At 45.9% G+C, this 25,598-nt stretch overlaps 1 pseudogene; it reads right to left on the reverse strand.

Annotated features, from left to right (window-relative positions):
• Positions 1–19,423, reverse strand: part of LOC114276541 (laccase-7-like) — a 33,197-nt pseudogene extending 13,774 nt beyond the window's left edge.
• Between the last annotated feature and the right edge of the window lie 6,175 nt (positions 19,424–25,598).

The following is a 25,598-nucleotide window of genomic DNA, read 5'->3' on the forward strand; positions in this document are numbered from 1 at the left end:
TAGTAGAGGCCGATCTTCGGATCAGGCAAGAGGGGGTGCTCATAGCTGACCTTCCCCAATCGTACCCAAGCTCCCGAGCCGAGGCAACTTTGGTGATGACGGACACGTGGCCTTTGGCACTGAGTCAGGGTTTCCTGAATTCCCCCATAAAAAATATTTAGGTGGCGACTCTGTATCTAGCAAAGCAGTCCATGTTTGGCACTTCTTTCTAAAAAAATCTATTTCTCAAAACGATTTGCCGGATTTGGACTCTTTGGTTCAGATTAAGAACCGTGACACGAATTGAGTCCGAACTGTAGCGAGGCCCACGGGTGCGTCTACAGTTTCTGGCGACTCTGCTGGGGATTTAGAGAGCTTGACTCGAACTCGTGATATCCTATTTTGATTTCATTTATGTGTCTCTTTGCATTGCATGTGCATTGGTGCGCCTAAGACACCGTGTTTTCCATCTGCCATTCCTGAACGGTTTGTCGGAGGCTTGACTTTGTCAAAGCATGCCATAAGGCTGACCGGTTACGGGCTCTGACAGTATGGGAACACAAACCCCGGTTTTACCGGGGCACCCTTTTCAACCATTCGACCTAGTGCATATCAAAATCCATAGTGACCATTCCAAACTAGGACAAGTTGCTTACCCGATGTTAGGTTGTTTGAAAACTACTGCATGCATAGTGAAACCCTAGCTCCTGACAAAATAGGACAGGGAAACCCTACCCCTCCATAGGGGTGTTTTGGCTCTCTTTACTTGCTATGTGTTTTTAGAGTGTATCTATGCAGGGGAACACACATATCAGTTCGCAAGTCTGAGTGTCAGGCCTACGGGCGTCAGTGTTTTTGGGAATCAGTCATCTATGGGTATCAGATTTAGACTTTGGGACAGCGATTTGGAAACGGTGATCAGTGATTAAGGAACAGTACATTCAGCTTGTGGGCAATTTGTTGTGATGTCCAACTGCGTGTTGTGTTTATTTTACGTTGTTACGCTGTCCAATTGCCCGTTTATTTATTTGCTTTATTTATCTTTTTACTAGGTAGTCGAGCATAATTGCTTCTGACCCAGTAGATATTTCCCAAGCACTCTGGATTAGAGGTCGTCGGCTCTATCGATCTAAGGATCTGGTAGACGGACAACCAGTGTACCACTCTCTACCCCCGGTTACTAGACGGAGGGCAGTTAGGCAGAGAATATCAGTTCAACAGTCAGTACAGAGGGCTTTGTCTACCCCACCTAAGTACAGTAGGGATCAGGGTTCTGTTTCTTCCGCAGAAAGGGAATATATACCAGTAATGCAATCAGATTAGAACAGTATGGCCAATTTAGAGGAGATGGTGCGCCAGCTCCAAGGGAGTATGAAAATGATGCAGCAGGATGCTATCCGACAGGCAGAGTTCGCCAAGCAGCAGGCCACGGTTATGAATGAACAAGCAGAGTTAATCGTAAGGTTACAGCAGCAAATCGGAGCATCTGCTTCGCAACAAGTTCCTCCCCCGCCAGGAATTCCCACCCCCGGGGAGACAGCTAATGTTCAGAATGATACGGACATTCCCACGGGACCACCTCTACCCCCGATCCTACCCCAAATCCAACCCCAGTTATCCAAAACACCCACCAACTTACCGGACTCTCCCTTTGAGTTCGAAACAGATCCCACAGCATTGAAGTTGAGCAAGCTCGAAAAGCTGTTCAAAAGATCCCAAGGAGTCAAGACCATCCCTGACATCGAAGATGGATATACCGACGCAGCTGTGACGCTGCCTGACAGATTCAAAATGCCGCACATTGATCGATTTGATGGGTCCGGGGACCCCATGGTGCACCTGAGATTGTTTCCAGATATCTTAAGGCCAATGGGTCTTAGCAGACTTCAGAAGCTGTCTCTGTTTGGTCGAACCCTGTCGGGTGTGGCGGCCATATGGTATGCCAAATTAGAAGATGATGTCAAGAGAAACTGGGACGAGATGGCCGAGGCCTTCATTACGCAATACTCATACAATACACAAATCGAGATTACAACGCGTGATCTCGAGACAACGAGGCAAGAGCCTAAAGAGAGCTTCTCAGAATTCGTGACTAGATGGAGGGCCAAGGCTTCGATGATGACCCTAAGGCCTACAGACAAAGACCAGATTCAGATGATTGTGCGTAATCTTCAGCCGAAGTTGATGCAAAAGATGATTGTACTCCCCTTCCCTACCTTTTCTGATCTACATGAAATGGGGATGCAAATTGAGGATGCCTTAAAGCAAGGCTTAATTGATAATGACCGGAAGCAACCCTGAAGAACTTTCAATCGCAACACTAATGCAGGCCCGAGCGGTACTACAACTACAAGAGCCTCCGAAGTGAGCATGGTCACCACCAACCCCCCTCCAAGAACCATGGCAGCTGCGCCATTCTCCGGCGCGTCCGGAAGCCATACCCAAATAGCCAAATACCCACCCAAAAACACAAGAACCTTCGCTCCACTGTATATGCCCTTATCCAAAGTTCTGGGGGTTTTAATCAGAAAAGGGCATTTGAAGCCCCTAAAACCGCGGTCCTTACCAGAAAGACTTCCCCTTACCCACAACCCAGCCAAATATTGCGCATTTCACCAACAGCACGGTCATGACACCGATCTGTGCTTCCGACTACATCATGAGATTCAAGATCTCATTGATAATGGGGTGATTCTGCCTCCCGAGAAACCCAATGTTACAACAAACCCACTCCCTACACACAACCAAGCTCCACCTTCCAAAAGAATTAACTTTATCCAGACTGGGGTCGTGTCTTACGATCCTAGCATCTATATCACTCCCTCCCACCTGCCTAAACCAGAGGTACTCTTTCCTGACTGCACCGACTTGTGCATGATGGACGTCTCCATGACCCGACCTACGCCAACGGTGGTGACTATTGAGAACAAGAGAGAGGAGATCCCAAAGGAGGAGAAGGTCGTTAAGTCAGAGTCTGCAGAATCTGGGAGTCGTGCTGAGAAGACATATAGTCCGGGTGACTACATTTCATCAATAGGCCAGGATGGGCCAGATGTAGAATTACCAATAGGGGTGTGTGTGATCCAAGGGGATAGTCTGGGACAGGGAACAGATGATTTAAAGGCTGTGGAAGAAAACCTTACCAATCTCCAGTTTTACAGTGACCAAGATCCAGGGGGCACTGCAGTCAACTGGCTTGACTATGAGGAATCAGCAGAGGCTACTGGGTGGTTAGATGATCAACCAGATGTGGTGGAAGAGTTCCAACCAGGACAGAGTTCGGCAGGGGCACGAATGTCGGTGATAGTCGAAAGAGTCAGAGAACAGAATACATCACCGGAGAGTGCCGGTGTTAAGAATTCTGCTCGGGATTGGAGCATTCTGAATGCAGGAATTATTGAGCAGCCAGCTGTGTTGATACGGTCGGAACAAGAAAGATTTGAAGATCCCGCGAGAATCAAAAAGGCAAAGGCCCATGTAGGGACTGAAATTGCTGTGTGCTCGGGAACAGAGAATGCTGTGAGCATAAAGATGGAAGGTACCGCGAGTACGAGAACAGTCATACCAGAACCGGACAGGTGTCTGTCGGCTGCTGATGGAATGTGGTGGGAAGATGAGGATTTATGTCTTGCCTATACGGACGAAGATTGGGGGAACAACCAACCCGATGACACCTGGTACCTCGGAGAAGTCGACCACATGACGAGAAGCGGACGGTATTTCAAGCCCCCGCACCTAGACCAGCCGGAGGCATCTGGGAAAGATAAGGAAGCCGAGAGACAGAAAGAGAAGCAAGCCGAAGAAGAGGCTGTACTAAAATAGTTAAAAAAGATACAAGCAGATATCTCCATCTGGGAACTACTTATGGCATCATGAGTGCACAGACAGGCTGTCCTATCAGCCATGGACAAGGCAAAGCTTTCGATAGAAACTACGCCAGAACAGCTAGTAGGCTTAGTTTTTCCGGGAGGAGCTACCCCGATGTTGACCTTTTCTGACAAAGAACTGCCACCTGAGGGTGCGAACCACAACAAGCCACTCTACATCTCCGTGGAGTGCAGAAACAAATGGATACCCGTGGTGCTTGTCGACACAGGGTCCGCATCAATGTATGTCCAGCAAGGACTGCCTATGTAATTGGCTTGAAGACCACGGACTTCGTACCAACAGCCCAGGTGATTCAGGCATACGACAATACAAGCCGAGAAGTCATAGGAACAGTGAAGATCCAGACCAAGGTTGGGCCAGGACAACATGAAATTGACTTTCACATCCTAGAGGTTCCCGCCACTTTCAATCTACTCTTGGGGCGGCCGTGGCTGCATCAAGTCAAGGCAGTTTCTTCTACCTTGCATCAAATGGTGAAATACCCCTATGGAAAGGGAGTAGCCATTGTTTTTGGGAATTCATCGATCCATCCACCGCCGGAAGTATCTACGCCAGTTTTGGAAATTGAGCACGGCATGGAGGACATGTTTATGTCAAGTTTCACCCTTGCTGAGGCTCGAGTTGTACAAAACGTCATGGCTGCTAACAAGGGGGTGTATGTCAGTGCTCAAGCGGTATACCTCATGAACAAGCTTCAACATATCCCCAGGATGGGATTGGGAAAGAGCAGCCGGAAGGGCATCGCAGCATTGGCCGAGGTGCCACATAACCCACATACCTTTGGCTTGGGTTATCTGCCCACCAAAGAGGATTGGGTAAGGAAAGGAAAGGAAATGGCCGGAAGAGCCAGAGCGAAACAGATGGGGAAGCCTTTTGACTTAATGCACCGGCTCATTCAGGGTACCCTAAACAGACGCTTCGTTCGGGAGGGGGAGGACTTTCCGTTCTGTGGCTTCCCAGAGCCGTGGCTGAACGCAGAGAGGAAACGCGTGCCGGGGTTTGAGATTTTCTTTGACCTGCAGTTACCTGGGGATCACGTTGCCGGAAAGCAGATAGACCCATTAGCTGAGGCTGAGCAGAGTAAGGAAGAGCAGTCTGAGGACGCTGAAAATGAAATGGGGGTAGCGCTGGCATGTCTACATTCAGATTCTCCGATCGAACAGAAGTGCTTGGGGGATAAATTCTCGGTATGCATGATCGGGAATGGAACGGCTGCGGGCCTACCAGCAACTATTTTGGATGCATCCATCGCACCCTCTCTCGTTTGGCAATACGAAGAGGGATTTTTATCAAGCAGCACTGGGTCAGGTAGTGAGCCGGAATCTGATTCCACCGAGTCTTGTGAGTTGGAATCAAGTTCCAGCTCAACTGAGTCTGAGTCCGGTATTCCTAGGGGTGATAACCCGGATGCCACAGTCCTGTCCAGGTCGTCTTTTTCTTTCTCCTTTGAGTCTGTTGTAACAGAAGAATCGGACGGTTTGGAAGTACTTAATGAGAATAATGTGGATGTGGTTTCCGAGTACTTTTCTGTGCCTTTGATATATTGCTTAAATCAGGACTTTCAAAATTTTGACGAAAACGACGAGGAAGAAATTCCTCCGGTTTTGCAACGATTAATTGATCAAGAGCAGAAAAGATTTGTTAAACCTTTAGTTGATGAAATCACTACTGTGAATATTGGTACTGAGAAGGACCCGCGGCTGGTCCAGATCGGGTCCACGTTGTCTTCGGAGGAACGCGAGCGCTTAGTCGCTTTATTAAAAGATTTCAAGGATGTTTTCGCGTGGTCCTACGAAGAAATGCCTGGAATCGATCCTGAGATTGTACAACACCAGATCCCTCTTGACCTCGAGGCCCAACCTGTCAAACAGAAACTCAAAAGGATTCGTCCGGACTGGGCCATCAAGATTAAGGAAGAGATCACCAAGCAAATCGATGCAGGCTTCCTGCTGGTATCCGAATACCCGACTTGGCTAGCCAACATTTTTCCGATGCCGAAGAAGGATGGCAAGATCCGAGTATGCGTGGACTTCAGGGATTTGAATAGAGCTAGTCCAAAGGACGACTTCCCCTTGCCACATATTGATGAGTTGGTGGATTTTACAGCGGGGCATGCTTTGCTTTCGTTTATGGATGGCTTCTCAGATTATAATCAGATAGTGATGGCACCCGAAGGCCGGGAGAAGACTGCTTTCACCACCCCGTGGGGGACATACTGCTATAGAGTGATGTCGTTTGGGCTGAAGAATGCTGGAGCTACATATCAACGGGTCGCGACCACAATATTGCATGACATGATCCACAAAGAGGTGGAGGTGTACGTGGACGACATGATTGTCAAGTCCAAAGAAAGAGAGGGCCACTACACCGCCTTACAAAATTTCTTTCAAAGGATCAGAGAATTTCGATTGCGACTGAATCCTCAGAAGTGTACGTTTGGTGTTACAGCGGGAAAAATGCTGGGGTTCCTGATTACACAAAGGGGCATCGAAGTCGACCCTTCCAAAATCAAGGCCATCCTAGAAATGCCACCACCAAGGACTGAAAAGGAGGTGCGAGGCTTTCTGGGTAAAGTGCAATTCATAAGACGGTTTATCTCAAAATTAACCTTGACTTGTGAACCACTTTTTGGTCTCCTGAAGAAAGGAAAGAAATTCCAATGGGACGGCCGATGCCAAGCTGCTTTTGAACAGATCAAGGAATACTTACAGAACCCGCCTGTGTTGTCACCACCAGAGCCGGGGAGACCGTTGATATTGTATCTTTTGATAACCGAGACCACAATGGGCTGCATGCTCACGCAAGAATCAGAGGACAAAGTGAAAAGAGCCATCTACTATTTGAGCAAGAAGATGCTAGAGTATGAGACTCGCTACACATCGTTGGAGAAGGCTTACTTAGCTTTGGTATGGGCTACCAGGAAGCTGCGGCACTACCTGTTAGCTCACTCCGTAATGTTGGTTTCACGACTCAATCCCATCAAATATCTTTTCGAGAAACCGGCACTTACGGGTAGGCTAGTTCGTTGGTTGCTTTTGCTTTCCGAATTCGATCTGAAATATGTGACACGCAAGTCAGTCAAGGGAAGAGCGGTGGCAGAGTTCTTAGCCGACCATCCAGTGGAAAGGGGTGAAGCAGTTGAGTACTTATTCCCAGATGAGGCCATTTTGCATATCGACGACGAGTTTTGGACGATGTATTTTGACGGAGCGTCCAACCAGTACGAGTATGGGATAGGAGTGTTGCTAATAGCACCCGACAACTCCCGTATCCCTCTAGCATTCAAACTCCGGTTCAAAGTCTCAAACAACTAAACAGAATATGAGGCATGCATTGCCGGTCTAGAAGCAGCCCTGGAACTAGGGGCAAGACGGTTGGACGTCATCGGGGACTCAAACCTTGTTGTGTCTCAAGCAAAAGGAGACTGGAAGGTCAAAGAAGAAAAGATGATGATGTATCACCGGACCCTAGACTTGTTAATCCCTCGGTTTGAGAAGCTAAATTTTGCTCATCTACTAAGAGAGAACAACAGGTTCGCAGATTCTTTAGCAACTCTATCTTCCATGATAGACATCCCGTCCGGAGTCCGGATGCGTCCCGTCATCATTGACCAGAAATTCGCGCCAGCATACGAGTCAATTGCTGCCATAGATGAGGTTCAAGACGAAAACCCCTGGTATTACGACATTTGAAATTTCTTGGAGAAGGAAGCATACCCGCCAAGGGTAAATGCCAAGGATAAAAGGGCAATCAGAAGAATGGCCGTTCAGTTCATCATTTACGAAGGTAAATTGTACAAGAGAGGTCATCTGGGAATGCATAAGCTATGCGTTGAAGCTGAAGAATCAAAACGCCTGATGGAGGCCATCCATGGAGGAGAATGTGGAGCACATATGAATGGGGTAATGCTAGCGCGAAAGATCCTCAGACAGGGTTACTACTGGTCCACCATGGAGGAGGATTGTATCGGCTTTGTTCGGCGATGCCACAAATGTCAGATCCATGCAAATCGCATGAACATTCCGCCGTCGAAGCTGTACAATATGACTTCGCCATGGCCATTTTCAGTTTGGGGAATCAATGTGATCGGGGCTGTTACTCCGAAGGGGTCGAATGGGCACGAGTTCATCCTGGTCGCGATAGATTACTTTACGAAGTGGGTCGAGGCCCAATCTTATGCGGTGTTGAAGGCTTCACATGTTGCGAAGTTCATCAGAAACAACATCATCTGCCGTTATGGGGTCCCAAACAAGATTATTTCAGACAATGGTTCCCATTTCAAGAAGGAGGTAATTGATTTGTTAAAGAAATACAATGTGGTTTTCCATAAGTCGTCCACATACCGTCCGCAGACCAACGGAGCAGTTGAGGCCGCCAACAAGAACATCAAGCACATACTGCAGAAGATGGTGGAGACCTACCGGGATTGGCCAGATAAGCTACCGTTTGCTCTGTGGGGCTACAAGACTTCAATTAGAACTTCTACCGGAGCGACTCCGTATTCATTGGTTTATGGAATGGAGGCCGTTCTACCTATCGAAATTGAGGTTCCGTCATTGCGAGTATTGGCTAAGTGTCAAATAGCCGAAGCAGATTGGCAGCAGAGCAGGTTTGAGGAACTCATGCTCTTTGATGAGAGAAGACTGAAAGCACTGTACCATGTTCAAGGTTATCAGAGCAGAATCGCTCGGGCTTTCAACAAGAAAGTCAAGTCCGGGAATCTAAAGGAAGGAGATTTGGTGCTCAAGGACAACCGAGCTCCCATCCACGACCCAATGGGCAAGTTCAGACCCAATTGGACTGGTCCCTACATCATCAAAGCTATCTGGTCAGGTGGAGCTGTGGTTCTGATGGATCTAGATGGCCTAGAGTTCTCCCAACCAATCAACATGGACAAGTTGAAGAAATATTACCCTTGAGAGGCTCGCTAGGCCGAAAACCCGAAAAGGCGACCTAGGCAAAAGTTAGAGCATTAAAAAAAATAAATAAATAAATAAATAAACTGAAAACTGAGCTCGCAAGGTTGAAAACCCGCAAAGGACGGCCTTGGCAAAAATTAGAGCGTAAAAGGAGAGTGAAAATACTCGAGTGAACCTAAGCCTGAACTACGTAAGGCTTGATTCCCATCTTTGGGATACGTAGGCTGCTTCATCCTAAAGTTCAGCCATAAACTTTTCCCCGATCAGCTTTGTCCATTTGATCATCTCGGTCATCTTTATCTATTCAACATTCAAGAGTTCGGTTATGATCTCCAGTACAGTGTTTTTCAGACTAGGGGCAACTTTCCGTTGCCATGCAGTGTTGCGGTGCTATTCAGACTAGGGGCAACTTTCCAGTTGCAGGGATCCGGGGTTGTGCATCTCAGTGACAAATTTCAGGCGTGTCCAGTTCTGATCCATATCGAAAATAGTTTTGAAAAGTTTTGATAAAAGTTGACTTTGTTCAAATTAATCTTTTTACAACTAAGACCATCTTTAGACCAAAACGGGAAATTTTCAGTACCATAACCTTCAAATTTCATTGATTTCAGTACAAAGTCCTCCTGCTCTTGCATACAAATTAAAGTTGCTGTTTATTACATTCATAAGGAAAACTTGAAAGTACTAATAAAGCAATAAATCCGGGGCATAGCCAAGTCAGGTGTTCCTGCGCCCCCTCCCAGAGCTGGCCGAAACCCTCGGTGCCAAGCCGGGCCCGATCTGTGCCTCCTCATTAAGCCAATCTATGCATTCATCAGACAAAGTACAACTGAAAGTAGGAGCAGGGGCCAGGAGTTCTCTAGTCCTCCACGCTGCGGCCTGCCGAGCAAGTTGCGCACCTCGAAACGGAAAGGCAGTTGGATATTCTATCCCCTCTGTGGGGCAAATATGGTCGTGGCCAAACTGGCGCTGGAACTGGAACGGGAAATAGAATACACAGTGGGTCAAGCCAATCAACTGAATCCCAATCTGTCGGGACATGCTGTAGCCCATTGCCGGCAGATTGAGCCAAGGGCACCGCCAAGCAATGCGGTCTGCGGACAGGCTGCACATCCAATCAAACCACCATCCCTCATCAAGGGCATTGACTAGACGTTGCCTAAAGAAGTAGCCGCGAGCTGAGTATGCTGGGCAAGAGTCCATAACCTGCAACTTATCCATCAACCACACCTGGGAAGGGATGAAAAAAAAAGAGAATAAAGAATAGAGAGAAGTACGATGAGAGAAAAGTGAGAAAAGGGATTTTGTGAGAAAAAATCGAGCTTGAGGGCCGAGCGGCGTGAGCAGCAATACATATGTAAGATTGGGTGGGAAACATTACCTGCAGCAGTAGTGGACTCCCCGCAAATCTGGTCGTCTCTCGATGATGAAAGGCGTCTAAGCCCATCAACTTCTCTGCCAGAGTCATGGCAATGCAGCTCTTGCCCTCCTTTAAGCCTAGGGCAACCTCGATCAATTGGACGCTAGATCCCCCGAAGCCTGAGGAAAACAAAAAATGAGATAGCATGCACAAACAGAGGGCATGTCGCCGGAAGCCTTGCCAATGATGGTCGCCGCGGTCACTAGTATCCGAAAACCGATGAATCAAACTCGGAATATCTAGCATTCCGTCACAAATCAGAGATCGAGCGTCATACATAGTGAGTCCACACATTCGCCCTAAGCTCTGAACATGACCAAAGTTAAGCTGGGGTAAGATCTCCTCGTCACACTCGGATTCCATTAAAGCTTGAAAATCTTCGAAAGTAGGGCATACCTCTTGCCCGCTAAAGCTAAAGACATGAGTCACCGGGTTCCAAAACCTCGCTGCGGCATGAAGAAACGGAAAGTGCAGTGGAGAGCGACTCAGAGTGAATAGTGCATTTATGCCGAAACCCCGGAAATTCAGCTTTTCCGAGCCATCCAAGTTGTTAATCCAGGATGAGAGATTCTGGGCAAGAAATCCCTCCATTTCGAGCAAATCAGTGTTGGATTGAGTAGAACTACGAAGCTGAGGCCTTTTGTAGGGGATAAGATTGAGTGGAGGACAGGTGTCAACATTCTGGTGATTCTTTCATCCACGGCCGACCGGCCAAATATAGTGCCGACCGACCATCACTTTTGGCCGGTGACAAATTATCATGGCCGATGGCCTCCACCCCTGGCCGGTGGTCTTCCTCCTTGTTCTATGAACTATTTATGCTGAGAATTTGGGGAATGCCACCACTTCCAAGGCCCTCCAATGATGGATTTTGCGGCGTCACGCCCGTTTGCTTATCGAGTTGTTGTAAATTTGCTTATCGAGTTGTATTTCACTCTTTTCAAGTTTTCGTTGCTTGTCGAGCTGTACTCGCACATGGCTAGCTTGTTAAGTTTCCTTGCTTTGCTTGTCGAGTTGTAAGTCAGTTCACTACCTGATTATTACGATGCGAATGCTCAATTTTCAAACCGAGTTCAATTTCATTCACATTGTTATGTGATACCATGCGATGCGATGCTTATGAAGCACAAATGTAACATCATTTTGATTAAAATGGTTGTTTCATTTCCCTCATGTGTTTTGCAAAATACACATTTTTGAAAAGGCAAAACCTGCTTAAGGCAGTGCAATGTGTTCAAACTACTAGTAAAAAGGAAAGTAAAGCAAAAAGAAGAGCAGGGCAGCAAAGTATCGGAATGGATACTGGTAACCTCCCATTGTGGTCAACGCACCTCCCGCGCCCTTGTTCGGGTCAGCTATGTGGTTTGGCGCCTTCATTACTCGAGACAGTGCAAGAAAGTACACTTTCGGAACATTAGTAGGCCTTTGAGTTGACCTCAAATCGTGTCTTCTATGAGCGATGCTCGGTACGCGCAAGGAACGTCCCTTCCCGTATCCTTTTCGTATCTTGTGAATTCCACGAATCACTTCAATTATACCATGTTACAGTGCTTGGCATTTCAACATCATGAATAACTGGTCCTTACCATGTTTCAAGTTTCTATACACATTGCATGCGTTGTCGCGTTATGCTTTACTTACATGTGTTCAATTTCAAGTTCCTTTTTATACACATTGTTTGCGTAGACCGCATGCTTTACTTACATGTGTTCAATTTCAAGTTCCTTTTTATACACATTGTTTGCGTAGACCGCATGCTTTACTTACATGTGTTCAATTTCAAGTTTCAATACACATTGCTTGCGTAGACCGGATGCTTTACTTACATGTGTTCAATTTCAAGTTTCAATACACATTGCTTGCGTAGACCGCATGCTTTACTTACATGTGTTCAATTTCAAGTTCCTTTTATACACATTGCATGCGTTGTTGCGTTATGCTTTACTTACATGTGTTCAAGTTCCTTTTATACACATTGCATGCGTTGTTGTGTTATGCTTTACTTACATGTTTTCAAGTTCCTTTTATACACATTGCATGCGTTGTTGCGTTATGATTTACTCACATGTGTTCAAGTTCCTTTTATACACATTGCATGCATTGTTGCACATGCTTTACTTACATGTGTTCAATTTCAAGTTTCTATACACATTGCTTGCGTAAACCGCATGCTTTACTTACATGTGTTCAAATTTCTTCATACACATTGTGCACATTGTCACGTGTTCGTTACTTACATATGTTTGTGCTTTCACAGCATTGTTATGCGTCCCACTCAACTTGCGTTGTCACGCACTTTCGATTGCATGTTATGCATACTGCTAACAATATCTGTACCTGTTAAGCTTTCTTTCTTTCAGGCACGATATTGCATGTACGGTTCATTTGAAGCTGGTGCAACCAGACGAACCGCGCAGGTATTGTATTCTCCGAGTGAGACGTATCGAGAATTACATAATTCTCTTACACCCTTTCTACATTATAGTGTAGTTTGGTGTATGCTAGCTTAAAACTGTCGCGTGTTATGCTTCGTTACAGCTTTCTTTGCATGATTATAAGTTATGTTCGGCTTTGTGCATTGTCTTGTATTTTGCCCCTACCTTCGGGCGCATATCTTGTTTGCCTTGCATGTTTGTCTAAGTCTTCGGCCTTGTCAAAAATGGGTCGTCTCTGGGCTTTGACATTCACTCCCATCATTGTTATGACTTTCGAGTTCTGTCAAAGAGGGGCAACTGTAAACACCCCATTTTTGACCGTCCCCAAGACTTGGACGTCACCGCTTGAACACTCGGTGATCATCCATGTTTTGTGTTCGTCTTGAGTTCCCGGAGGCCTCGGCTACGCGCGTTGCCTCAGGATCTCTCGACTCGATCCTTTTGTGTCTGGTTTTGCACCAAATACTTGTGTTTTTGCTTTGGAGGGCAGGGAATGGCTTTTGGGATATCCCCACACTCCACCGGCCATGGCTTGAGGCCACCGGCTGTGTTATGTTGCCATCTGCCCAATGGATGGCAGGCCGGCCATTTTGACTGCTGGTCGGCCACTTTGATGGCCAGCCGGCCAAATGTGGTTTTGAACAGATATTTCTGCAGACAGCTGGCAGCTGTCATTCCAGGCCATACCCCAGCCCATGCCTGGACGTGGGAGCTCTGAGGAGCTGCAGATTGATATATCTCTATATCAATCAAGCTTCTTGAAAAAAGGTGAGAGACAAGAGACACAAAGAGAGAAGAGAGAAGAGAGATACAACTTGGAGGAAGAAGAATTTCCTCTCTCTCTAAAAAAATTTTCAGCTCTCTCCCTATCTCTCTCTCCCAAACCCTTCAAATCCTAAGGTTCTTGCACCATTTACCCTACACCTCATAGCACAAGGCCTCCATCCTTCATTCCAGCACTTTGGGATTGTTTTGGAGAGGTTAAAGGCTCAGAAATTTGGTCCAAGAGCTGCTGGTTCATTGGTCTTCAAGGGTAAGTCCTCTTCTCCTCTTTTTTTGCCTTATTTTGCTTTGTATCTAAGCCATACTTGCTAGTTTTTTTGGGCTCCGACCCAAACTGTAAATAGTCATATTTTGAACCCCTTTTCATGTTTGATCAAGGACCTCCTACTGTTTGAGGTCTCCTACTACCACTTGCCTCTTTATCTCTCTTTTAGGCCAATTTTTGCATAGTATTTTAGGCTTACTTGCGAGCTGTTTTGGACTTTTCCATAAACTGTGAAATAACTTGTTTTGATCCCCTCTTTAACATTGTTGAAGGGCTCTCCTCTGTTTGAGGCCTCCTTCTATCACTTGTCTCTTTACCCCTCTTTTAGGCCTTTTCTTGCATGATAGTTTGGCCTTATTTGTGATTATTTTCGTGGCTTGATGTAAACTGTAAAGTGTCTTTCCTTGAGCCCCTATTCAACTTTGTTGAAGGGCTCTTTTCCATTCGGGGCCAGATTCTGTCCCTTTGTGTTTAATCTCTCTTTTAGGGCCATTTTTGCATGATAGATTAGCCCTATTTGTGTTCATCTTTGAGACTTGTTATAAACTGGAAATATGCATGTTTTGGGACTGTCTTGCATCTGTCTTCATACCTCGTGATCAAATAATGCATGCTTTGTATAGCTGTAAGTCATTCCGTGTGCCTAGTTTCAAGTTGCGGGTTTCATCTCATGCATCGGGTGCCGTTTTTCCATGTTTTGGGGCTGTTTAGCATCATACTTCAGTGATGGAATTTTCATGTTCATATGCCATGTTTCATCATTTTCCATGCTTAGTTAGAGTTGCGTGTTGTATCTTAGGATCGGTCCATGCATTGGACATGTTTGTGTGCATTTCGGTTGCCTCGTTTCCATCTTATTGGCCACTGATGTGAGTGTGGCTGAGGTCCACTCACATTGGTATAAGTCCATCCTGCATTGTGTATGCCATGTTTCAATGCGTTGTGCATATTATGTTGTTAGCATTGTGTGTGCCATGTAGCTGCATTGCATGTTCGTATGATTGTTTGCATGCTTAGGTCGTATGTGCATCATTGTGCATTCCCTTGCCTTTGATGTGTTTTGTGCTTGCATTTCATTTGATATCAAAGTTGCACAATTGGCTTTTGGGCCATCATGCATTGAAGTACGTGATTGATGGCCCGAGGGTCGAGGGCCATGCTCCCTTGAGTCCATTGCATGATAGGGAGAACGGCCATGCATACATTGCTTTGAATTTCCTTGCCATGCACTGTCTGCCCTCTGTTGCTGTCAAAAACAGGTTCTGCAGGAATATTTGGCCGGCCGGCCATCTATACTGCCGACCGGCCATTCATTATTTGCCGATGGATTTAAAAATGGTCGATAACCATCCGGACATGGCCGGTGAAAATTCCACTTGGTCGATGATGCTCCCCAGTGTCCAGAGAGTTCAATTTGGGAGTTGCACAATATTTCAGAGGAGCGAGGCAGTGTAAACAGAAGCAACAGTGGCATGGTACGGATTTTTGGGCAAGACGAGTCAAGCATGCATCATCCACACATTTCGAGGCAGGGGCTGTGGCCACTTTAATTCTTTGTTTAAATTATTAATTAATTGGAACTTCTGTAATAATTAATTTAGCACTATTCATTCAGACTGTAATATTTATTCGGACCCTCCGAGCAAGGGCAATTGCGTAATAAGTGTGCGTGAGTGTGTGTATGTCTTCCAATCCCACGTCTTTCTTCCATTTTATTTACCCGCTTATGATGGTAGACTAGGGCATATTTAAATTAGCATACCTTATGCTATGCATGCGTGCATCATTCATTAGTCTTGCATGCACCAAGCTCGGCGCATCATACTAACTGCATAAGTATTTCAAATCTAACTTGAATACGTGCTACTTGTGCATTTTCACATGTCATTTATAGACTAGTCGAGCCTACTCTAGTGACATTCCGTATGCGTTGCATTAGGCATTTAAACATGGACTTGGATCATGCATGATTGCTAACATGTTCTTGTTTTGGCTCGGAGTACTCGATAAGCATTCATGCTTTAGCATACCGCATGCGTGTGAGTGTTGCCACAACAGCATGATTACCATGAGGCTAGCTGCTTATGTGATATAACTGCTTGAATGCCTATGGATGGAGGTTGAATTACCTAAATTGGAATAATGCATTAAAACTGTGAGTTTTAAGCCCACTAGATAGTGGCAAAACCATCTTTTCTAAAAGCCCACTCGAGGGTGGCAAAACCTGCATTTTAGCCTACTTGCGAGTAGCAAATCATCTTCAAAACGAACATGCAATATTTTGTTCCAATTTAGGCGATTTGGTCTATACTTGTTTGCTGTGCGCATAACATAGTAATTCTAGGCTAATAACCGGAATAAGAACACATAACGTTTTCAAAAATGGATATCACGGTTAGTAGAGGCCGATCTTCCGATCGGGCGAGAGGGGTGCTCATAGCTGACCTTCCCCAATCATACCCAAGCTCCCGAGCCGAGGCAACTTTGGTGATGACGGACACGTGGCCTTTGGCACCGAGTCAGGGTTTCCTGAATTCCCCCATAAAAAATATTTAGGTAGCGACTTTGTATCTGGCAAAGCAGTCCATGTTTGGCACTTCTTTCCAAAAAAATCTGTTTCTCAAAACGATTTGCCAGATTTGGACTCTTTGGTTCAGATTAAGGACCGTGACACGAATTGAGTCTGAACTGTAGCGAGGCCCGAGGGCGCGTCTACCGGAGGCAACCTAGTTGAAGGTGTTAGCCCGTTCTCCACCACAAAAGCCATTGATAGGCCCCACGGCACATGTATATCCATGTGACAATGCATCAGCCATACACCTGTAAACATCAATTTTTTCAAAAAGCATAAATTAGTATACATTTACGACACACACACATTAAAATGACAGAGCCATGCATAATAAAACATTATATTTACCAAGATTGTTTGCTTGAAATCTGACAACAACCCACCCTCTGGTCGGCACAGCAATGGTGTTACGCGCTTGTGGATTCAGTAGATTGAACTTTTTGGGATCATTTATTGGGTCATAGTTTCCAAACCCTTGAGCCAAGACATGGAAGTTGAATCCATGCAAATGCATAGGGTGGCTCTCTATACCCAGTGAGGCTATGTTTTGTAACACCATCTCAACAGTTGAATTGAACTTAAGTTTCTTTACTTTGGTTGACTTTGATGTCATTATGATCGTTCTGTTGAAGTTATTGTTTGAATTCGCGTAGTCAAATACCAATGGTGGTTAATCGAGGAAATCAGTCGTGTAGATTCCATCAACATTGTTGAAAAAGGCTTCCATCATTGACAACTTGGTGTTGAACTCGAATGACGCGTTGTTCAAGCTTGCAGCTAATCGCTGTTGAAGTGGACCAGCACAGGTGGAACCTGCTTCGCATGGGACCAAGCCCAAACTAACTGTCACAAACATGTGTTCATCAGTATTGAGTGGGACTGGGACCCAATGAGGTGCATTCACTAGAGCAGTTAAATTAGTATAGGACTTGTAGGCTGTTGGTGTGTCATTGAAGGCTGGTAAGACCGGCATTCGTGGGGTTGAAGACATGGCATTCTCATAGACAATGATCCCGGTGGTAGAGGCGGTAGCATCAGGTACACCTTCTGAACTAATGTAGGTATGTACTGCCATGTAGTAAGAGGCTGCTAGTTGGTCGGCAGTGAGTAGTGCGTCGATGGTCTGGCCGGGAGCAATAACAATGACGTCGATGACCATCGGAGTAATGTAAGTGGCATCAACGGCAACAATTGTCATTTTTTGATCGGCTATCTTGAAGAAGAATTGGTTATTCATTGCAGCGTTGATAATACGGAGGAGATATGTTTTACCTCGTGCCACATTTACCTTATATGTGCCTGGAAAAAAAAAAGAATCATATTTTATACAAAAGTATGGGAGAGTTTAAGTAAAAACTGATATTAAACATCTAAGTATAACTTGGCAACTAAATCTGCAATGTTAGGGTGTAAAGTGTGATAGTACTTACTATTAGAAGAGCATTGATGGAGATCGTCGGGCTGACCATTGATGGTGAAAGCATTGGAACTGTTAGGAGCACCATTGCTTGCAAGTGCTTGGTTCTCGACGTCAATAATATTAGCATTCCACCATTCTCCTGTAATCACAATTTAATGGATGACTAATCTTATAGGCATTAAAAAAGTATTTTTCCAATCATTTTGAAATCAAACCATGCAACCAAATATTAACTAAAAGGTTTGAACCTCAACATTTTGGGGGTGTTTTTTTCAGCTTTTCAAAGCTAACTTATAGCTTTTAGCTTTGAAAAGTTATTTTGGACTGTTTGGTTAAACTTATTTCAAACAACTTCTGATTCTAACAGCTTATTTTAACTCAAAAAAGTTGATCCTGAGAAGCTGTTCACCCCTTGCTTCTGATTATCAACTTCTGCTGTGGACATGTTAATTTATGATTATTGTACGGGGAGGAAATAATTCTCCTCGTATAATCCTGTTGACCAAGTCCACGCTCCTCCGTACGACGTCGCTTTGTCACCTGAAAACACAAACGTGAGCTAGCCGGCGGGTGTGTGCCGGAAACCTCTCCGATGCCTAAGTCAGAAAACTTGACAAATAGACAAAGCTCTAAATTCTCAGAAAGATTGTGTTCAATTACCTCCTCCTAGGTGATGCTTGTGAGCTTTTATAAGTTTCCCGTGGCACAATCCTAGTAGGACTTGTATTTCTCCATGCAGAGTTCTCCTAGGATTCATACTCCTAAGGATAATGCTTATCCTTTTACACCCTCCCCCACTGCTTAAACCAAGTGGGATGGTTTTCTCCATGGCCGAACTACCACATGACCGAAATAACACTGGCTATGCTGAGCCACATAGAAGGCCGAACTATCCTTAGCTCGGTCTTCTCTTCTAACTCATTACTTCGGCTGCCCTTGTTCAACCTTGGTGCGTTTAGACCAAACTTCCAAGTAGCAAGTTCTGATCGACCTAACCATTGTAAGTCACGACCGGACTAACTCCGAAACCGGCCTTCTCAGAACATACTGTGACCGGACTAACTCTGAGACCGGCCTAACTGTGAGTAGCCTCCAGACCGGAGTAATTTCACCTCCTTGGGCCGAAGTAACTTTGTCTTCCCAAGGCCGGAGTAACTTTGCCCTTCTGGGCCGGAGTATCTATTGCGGCCTTCTTACTTAGTCCTTCCGTTTTTGGCCTCAATGCCCAACTCGCAGCTCGGCCCAATTTTTCCCAAAAATTACCCTCTCAATTGCCCCTTAATTCCATCTGCATAGCATGATTGGGATTACCAGTCCATCAGCCGAGCTGACGTCGTTTTAAGCTATTCCAGCCGAGCTAAAAACCCTCGAATTTTTCAGCCGAGCTAATTTTACTCCGGGCCCTGTCTTGTCCGGTCAAAAACGTCTCTTCAATCATAGCGTCTGTAACGCTTCCCATTCCAGTGACACGTGGCAGGCTCTGATTGGCTAAGGACGGCTGTCACGCCGTCTTCGTGCTTCGTGAATTTGAAACAGTTCCCGCCCTTTCTGCTTTTACACAGGACAGTCCTTTTTCACAAAATAACTTTCCCACTTCTGAATCATTTACCTGCATCTATCTTCTCTCTCTATCTTCATCTTCTTTCTGTGCCTCTACTTCCATACTCAAGCTTGTGTTCTTGCTGCCACCGTTTCCGACTCCAGTCTCCTTTCTCTCTTTTCTGGTAAGAAAATCTAACCATCTTGCTCTCTATGTTTTCGTATTTTACTTTCCATGCCTTGTATGTTTTTTGCAAACATTTTTCTCCATTTATCTGCTTTGCTTTCGTACTTTTTATGAAGAAACCAGTAGAACTCCATGCATGTATGAACTATTACGTAGAAAACCAGCCCTAGATCCAAAATCACATAGTAACCGAACTAGGATCCTGTTTGCCCCCACAGGTAGATCTCGGTAGTCAAGAACCGAACTAGGACTTAAATGCTTCAATGGGTTACCAGAGCCTGACTCACTTTAGCCGAAATAAGACCACCACATTTTGAATATAGGAAACTAGGAACTTCGGTTGTCAACCGAACTAAGCTTTTGGGGCCAAGCCGGTCTTCTTGGTTCCTAAACCGAACTCAGAAAGCCGCCCCTAGAAGCTTAACCGAAGTAACTTTATTCATTCCACAACTGATTTAGGCCTTGGGGCTAGACCAGCTTTCTTAGTTTTTTAGACCGAACTCAGAAAGCTGCCCCTAGACGATAAACCGGTCTAGTCTGCTCAAGACCGAGCTATCAAACCTTTTGATAAACCGAGGTAGAACCAGCCCACTAAGCCGAAGTAGGATTTGCATATCTTGCTTATAATTTGTAGCGCGGTCCAACGATCTGTGCTTAACCCCTTTGTTTTCTACCTTGCAGACTTAGGTTGCCCAGGCATTCCTGCGTGTGCTCAACCGAGCTACTGAGCCTAATTTTAGTACCGAAATAATTATTCATAAATTATACAACAAATGGGTAAGTATAGATATTTAGTCGAAACCCCTGGTGGCATGGCCGAATTTAGGCAAGATTACCAGATTCCTGATGACGTCCATCTGACGTTGGCCGAAAAAGATGCTACTCCCTGGAACAATGAAGGCTTCGTCCCTTTTACCCTTCAATCCATAATAGAAACCGGACTACAGTTTCCTGTCCAACCGCTAATCTGCGAATTTCTTAGACAGACTAGGTTATGCCCCACCCAACTGTCCACCAATACATATCGTATTATAATGGGGATAGCCGCACTGAACCACCAAACCGGACTAAATCTTGGTCTGGCCGAGATCTTTCATCAATACTCTATTGGCTCAAAGAATGCTGGGTGGGTCTATTACCTTAGAATTCGCCGCCGCCGAGAGAAGATAATTAAACACACTCCGGACAAAGATCTTAATGATGATGATTTCTTTTGGGTCTCTGGGAACTTTGAGGATTTTCAAGCTCAAATTCCTGGCCGACCTATAAATTGGAAAATGGGAGAGCCTGGTAATTTAACTTCGGTCTTATTCTTTGCATTTTATTCCGGTTCTTCAGTCCATTGGCCGAACTAACACTTCTCTTTTTTGCAGATTTTGCCCACCTTCGTTCTCTATATAGTTATCCCAACCTTGCAATTTTGCGAGCCGCACTACGGTGCCAAGAGAGGAGTTGGGCTAAGCTTCTGAATTTTGAGCCGACCTACCGGTATAGCGGTCGCCGAAAAGCCAAGGTAACCGATTTTCTTCTTGAGGAAGCACCGGAACCGGACCCAACTTTGCCCGAGATAAGACTTGTTCCATTAACTGCTGAGGAAGAAATGGCAAAGAAGAGCAGAGTCAGGGCCCTTCTAACTTCAACAACCAGAGCCGAAGTACAGCCATCCGTCGAGGCGCAGCCGGCCGTTGTGGCTCTCCCTTCTCAGCAGCCCTCTTCATCTCGCCCTTCCAAACGCGCCCGACCTACATCGACCGAACAGCAACTTGTCGATGAGGTTGAATCCGTCCCCCAGAGCCCTCAACCTTCCCCTCAACTGGAGAAAACTGGCCGAACTGAATCTCCGAAGTGGGCTCCGCCGTTGATCTTCAACGACCGAAACATCAAAGCCACTGACTCGGTCGTAGCCGAAAAAGACCACCAACTGGCCTTTAACCTGGCCAAAAGTGTGTGCCTCCCCAAGGACATGGAGCACCACTTGAAGCAACTGAACACCGAAATGAAATCAATTCGGTCTGCTTCCAAGTCCATGATCTTGGTAAGTAGCTCTGTCTGTTTTTTCTGTCTAAATTTTTCCAACTTTTACTTCGGCTGAGATGAGATTTTCGTTTTGCCAGGCCTTGCAAAAGAACAATGTCACTTATAGGAAAGTCCAAGAACTCCGCAAAACCACAAGGCAGGCGATGGCGGAAGCCGAAGCAAAGGCGGCCGAACTACTACAAGCCGAAAAGAGAACGGGCGAGCTAGAAGCGGAGAACGGCCGTCTTGCCGATCTAGTTAACTCGGCTGAAGCGGAGAAGCAAAAAGCGGCCATTGTAATGAAAGACAAATATCTGCGTGAGCTGCTGAAGCTTGAGAAGAGAAAAGACGCCGAAATAAACGAACTGAAAAAGAACATGGAGGCGGCCGAAAAGGAGGGGCACAAGCGGGGTTACAAGGAGGCGGAGGAAGCCTATGTGAAACAATGTGATGCTGCCAAGGAGCTGTTCTTCAAATGTGGTTGGAGGGCGGCTATTGAGCAGCTCGGTCATGACCAACAGGCCGAGGTCTACAACCCTCCAGAATACTTCATACCGAAGTCCCTTGCGGCGTATGCAGACGCTCTGCAACAAGAGTTTTTGGAGGACTCTGACACTGAAGACTCCTCTGCTCCTGAAGACATTCCGGTTGTTGGTGCCGACCCATCACTTCGGTTGGAACCCATGGTAGAGGACCTTCCAAACGAGCAGCCGAATGAAGACGTGGTTCCAACCGAAGGAATCATGGCAGCCGAGAATGAGCTTCCTCTTGAGACCGGTCTTCGAGTTGGTGATGATGCAGCTTTCGACGCCGAGATAGATGAACTTTTTTCTTAATTTTGCACTCTGTTCTCTGTAACCGAACTACACTTGTTTGTAATGACTTTTTCTTTGAATGAAAATTTTACGCAACTCTTATTCCGGTTGTTGTGTGTATGCTTGCATTTGTAATGCCTTTAATTACTCCAACTTGTATTTCGGTTTTGGCTTTTTAAACTATACTTACCAGCCAACCACTCCTTAGCCGATATACTTACTTCGGCTAAGGAGTACAAAGTGTAAGTTTATTCCAGCCAACCACTCTTCAGCCATGCACTTACTTCGGCTGAAGAGTAACAAGAGTTGGTTTATTCCAGCCAACTACTCTTCAGCCATACACTTACTTCAGCTGAAGAGTAACAAGTATTGGTTTATTCCAGCCAACCACTCTTCAGCCATACACTTACTTCGGCTGAAGAGTAACAAGAGTTGGTTTATTCCAGCCAACCACTCTTCAGCCATACACTTACTTCGGCTGAAGAGTAACAAGAGTTGGTTTATTCCAGCCAACTACTCTTCAGCCATACACTTACTTCGGCTGAAGAGTAACAAGTATTGGTTTATTCCAGCCAACCACTCTTCAGCCATACACTTACTTCGGCTGAAGAGTAACAAGAGTTGGTTTATTCCAGCCAACCACTCTTCAGCCATACACTTACTTCGGCTGAAGAGTAACAAGAGTTGGTTTATTCCGGCCAACTATTGAAGTTAGTTTTTCCAGCTAACTTACAGTATTTGGTTATTCCGACCAAATGTCCTGCAGCCTGGATCCTCATCCTGGGCTTAGAAGGGGTGTTGGTTTATTCCAGCCAACCTTTAAGTTAGTTTTTCCAGCTAACTTAGAATAATGTTTGGTTATTCCGACCAAACGTCCTGCAGCCTGGATCCTTATCCTGGGCTTAGGAGGGGTGTTGGTTTATTCCAGCCAACCTCTAAGTTAGTTTTTCCAGCTAACTTAGAATAATGTTTGGTTATTCCGACCAAACGTCCTGCAGCCTGGATCCTTATCCTGGGCTTAGGAGGGGTGTTGGTTTATTCCAGCCAACCTCTAAGTTAGCTTTTCCAGCTAACTTAGAATAATGTGTTTACAATGTACCTAGACTTTACTAAAGCTAACTTGTACAGAGAACAACTCATGCTAAAAAGAATCGCTTGTTTTATTGAGAAAAGAAAAAATTACACATGCTTGAAAGAGAAAAACTAAAAGTAAAATAACTTGAGGTTGGCCGTGTCCCATGGCCTAGGGATTGCTTTGCCGTCCTTGTCTTCTAGGTGGTATGCCCCTTTGTCTGTTAACCAAACCACCTTGTAAGGACCTTCCCAGTTTGGCCTTAACTTGCCATCTCCTGGTCCTCCACTGCTTTCCGATCCGCCGCTTTGTCAACATCTGCGAATAGCTCATTACTCTCCGGTTCTTCCACCGAATGAACATATCCTTTGGCAGCGCGGCTGCCATTCGCCGTGACGAAGCATTGTTTTGACATGATCTGATCTCCATAGACTTCTTCAATTATGCCGGTGTTGTTGGGGAACCACATTACTTGGTGGTAGGATGATGCCACTGATCGCATGGCATGAAGCCATGTTCTGCCCAAGATGATGTTGTAAGTGGAGGGGACCTTCAATACCCAGAACTCCACTTGTTTTGTCACGGTTCCTGCTCTGACTGGAAGAATGATTTTGCCGACGGGCCATTCTGGCATGGAGTTGAACCCAATTAGGGGAGATACGGCAGGTGCCAAGTCTTTGTCTTGCAGCTTCAATTGCTTGAATGTCTCGTAGTACATGATTTCACATGAACTACCCTGGTCAATCAGAATCCGCTTGACGTCAAAATCCTTGACTCGGAGAGTGACGACCAGGGCATCATTGTGGGGGCAGTAAATTCGTTCCAAGTCTTTATCAGAAAAAGTCATGACGTTTGTTGCCTCCGTCTTCCCCTTCTTGATGGCTGGTTGGGCACTTAGTACTTCTCTAAAGTGTTCTGCTTTTTTGATCGATCCCCTGAGCTCGCATACACGCTCAGGTTCAAAGACTCCATGTATGACATTGATGACGCCTTGAGGCGGGGCGTCTATTGGCATTCCATTGGGGTGGTTATTATGGTCCTGGGGGGCTGGCTGCGTCCCTCCTTCAATGTACTTATCTAAGTGTCCTGCTGCCACCAATTCCTCCAAGTGCTGTCTCAGTGGCGTGCAATTCTCAGTTCGGTGCCCCTTTTCTTGGTGGAAGGTGCACCGTGATCTGTCGTCGTAGTCTTTCTGGGCTTCTCCTAGCTTGGCTGGCCACTTGACGAAAGGCTCATCTCTTATTTCGCTCAGAATCCCATATATTGGTTTCTTGAACACCGTTGTTATGGCCGTGCGGATTCTCAACCATTTTTTGTCTGGGTCTTCTCTGTTATCTCGTCTGCCACGCCCGTTTTTATTCTGTCGATCCACTGTATTGACCTTTGCTGAGGTCTTTTTTTCTGGTACTACGGTTGTGCTAGATTTTGCTATTGCACGTGCGCCATCCTCCTCTACCCTGATGTGCTGATGCACTCTCTCCATCAGGGCCTCCATTGTGAGGGGTGGCGCCATGGTAATCGAATCCCTTAGTCGGTTCCCTACTGGTAGGCCTCTTTTATACTGCGCAATGGCTAGATTGGTGGGGCAGTCTCCAATCTGGTTGAACGTCTCCCAGTAGCGACTGTTGTAAGATCTGAGGGTCTCTTTTTCACCCATGTCGATGGAGAGTAATTGGTCTATCTCCACCGGTGTTTTAGTATTTGTCCGAAACCTCGTTACGAACGCTTCTGCCAATTGAGCCCAGGAGGCTATGCTGCCCTCTAGGAGCTTTTCGAACCAAGTCAAGCCTAGGTCGCCCAGACTTGATGGGAAGAGTATGCACATTAAGGCCTCGTTTCGCCTGTACACAGCCATGACTTGGCGAAAGTGGCTCAAGTGTGAATATGGGTCCGCCTTCCCTTCATATGTATTGAACTTCGGCTGAAGGAAGCCTGATGGTAGGGGCGCGTTTTCGATCGCTGGGACAAACGGTGAAGTCTGTAGTCTTGCCAATGCCTTGTCCGTTGGTTCGTAGGCCGGTCGCGGTATTGGCATTCCAACCTCGACGCTTCCGTGCGTCCGAGGAGCCAACCGTTGTAAGGCCGAAACTCGGTGTGGATCCCTTGCCCTGGCATCTTCCTTGCATCGTGCTTTTTCTTCTAGCACGGTTCGTAAGTCGGATGACCTGGGTAGCTCGGTTTGTCTGGATCTGGTTTGGTGTGAATGTGAAGGCCAATACGTGCTTCCTTCAGTGTATGATCTTTCGGATCTCGTCCTCTCAGACCTGGAGTGACGAGTCCTTGAAGAT

Source organism: Camellia sinensis, chromosome 8 (genome assembly GCF_055761805.1).
Source record: "Camellia sinensis isolate YWXY chromosome 8, ASM5576180v1, whole genome shotgun sequence".
NCBI classification, from domain to species: Eukaryota; Viridiplantae; Streptophyta; class Magnoliopsida; order Ericales; family Theaceae; genus Camellia; species Camellia sinensis.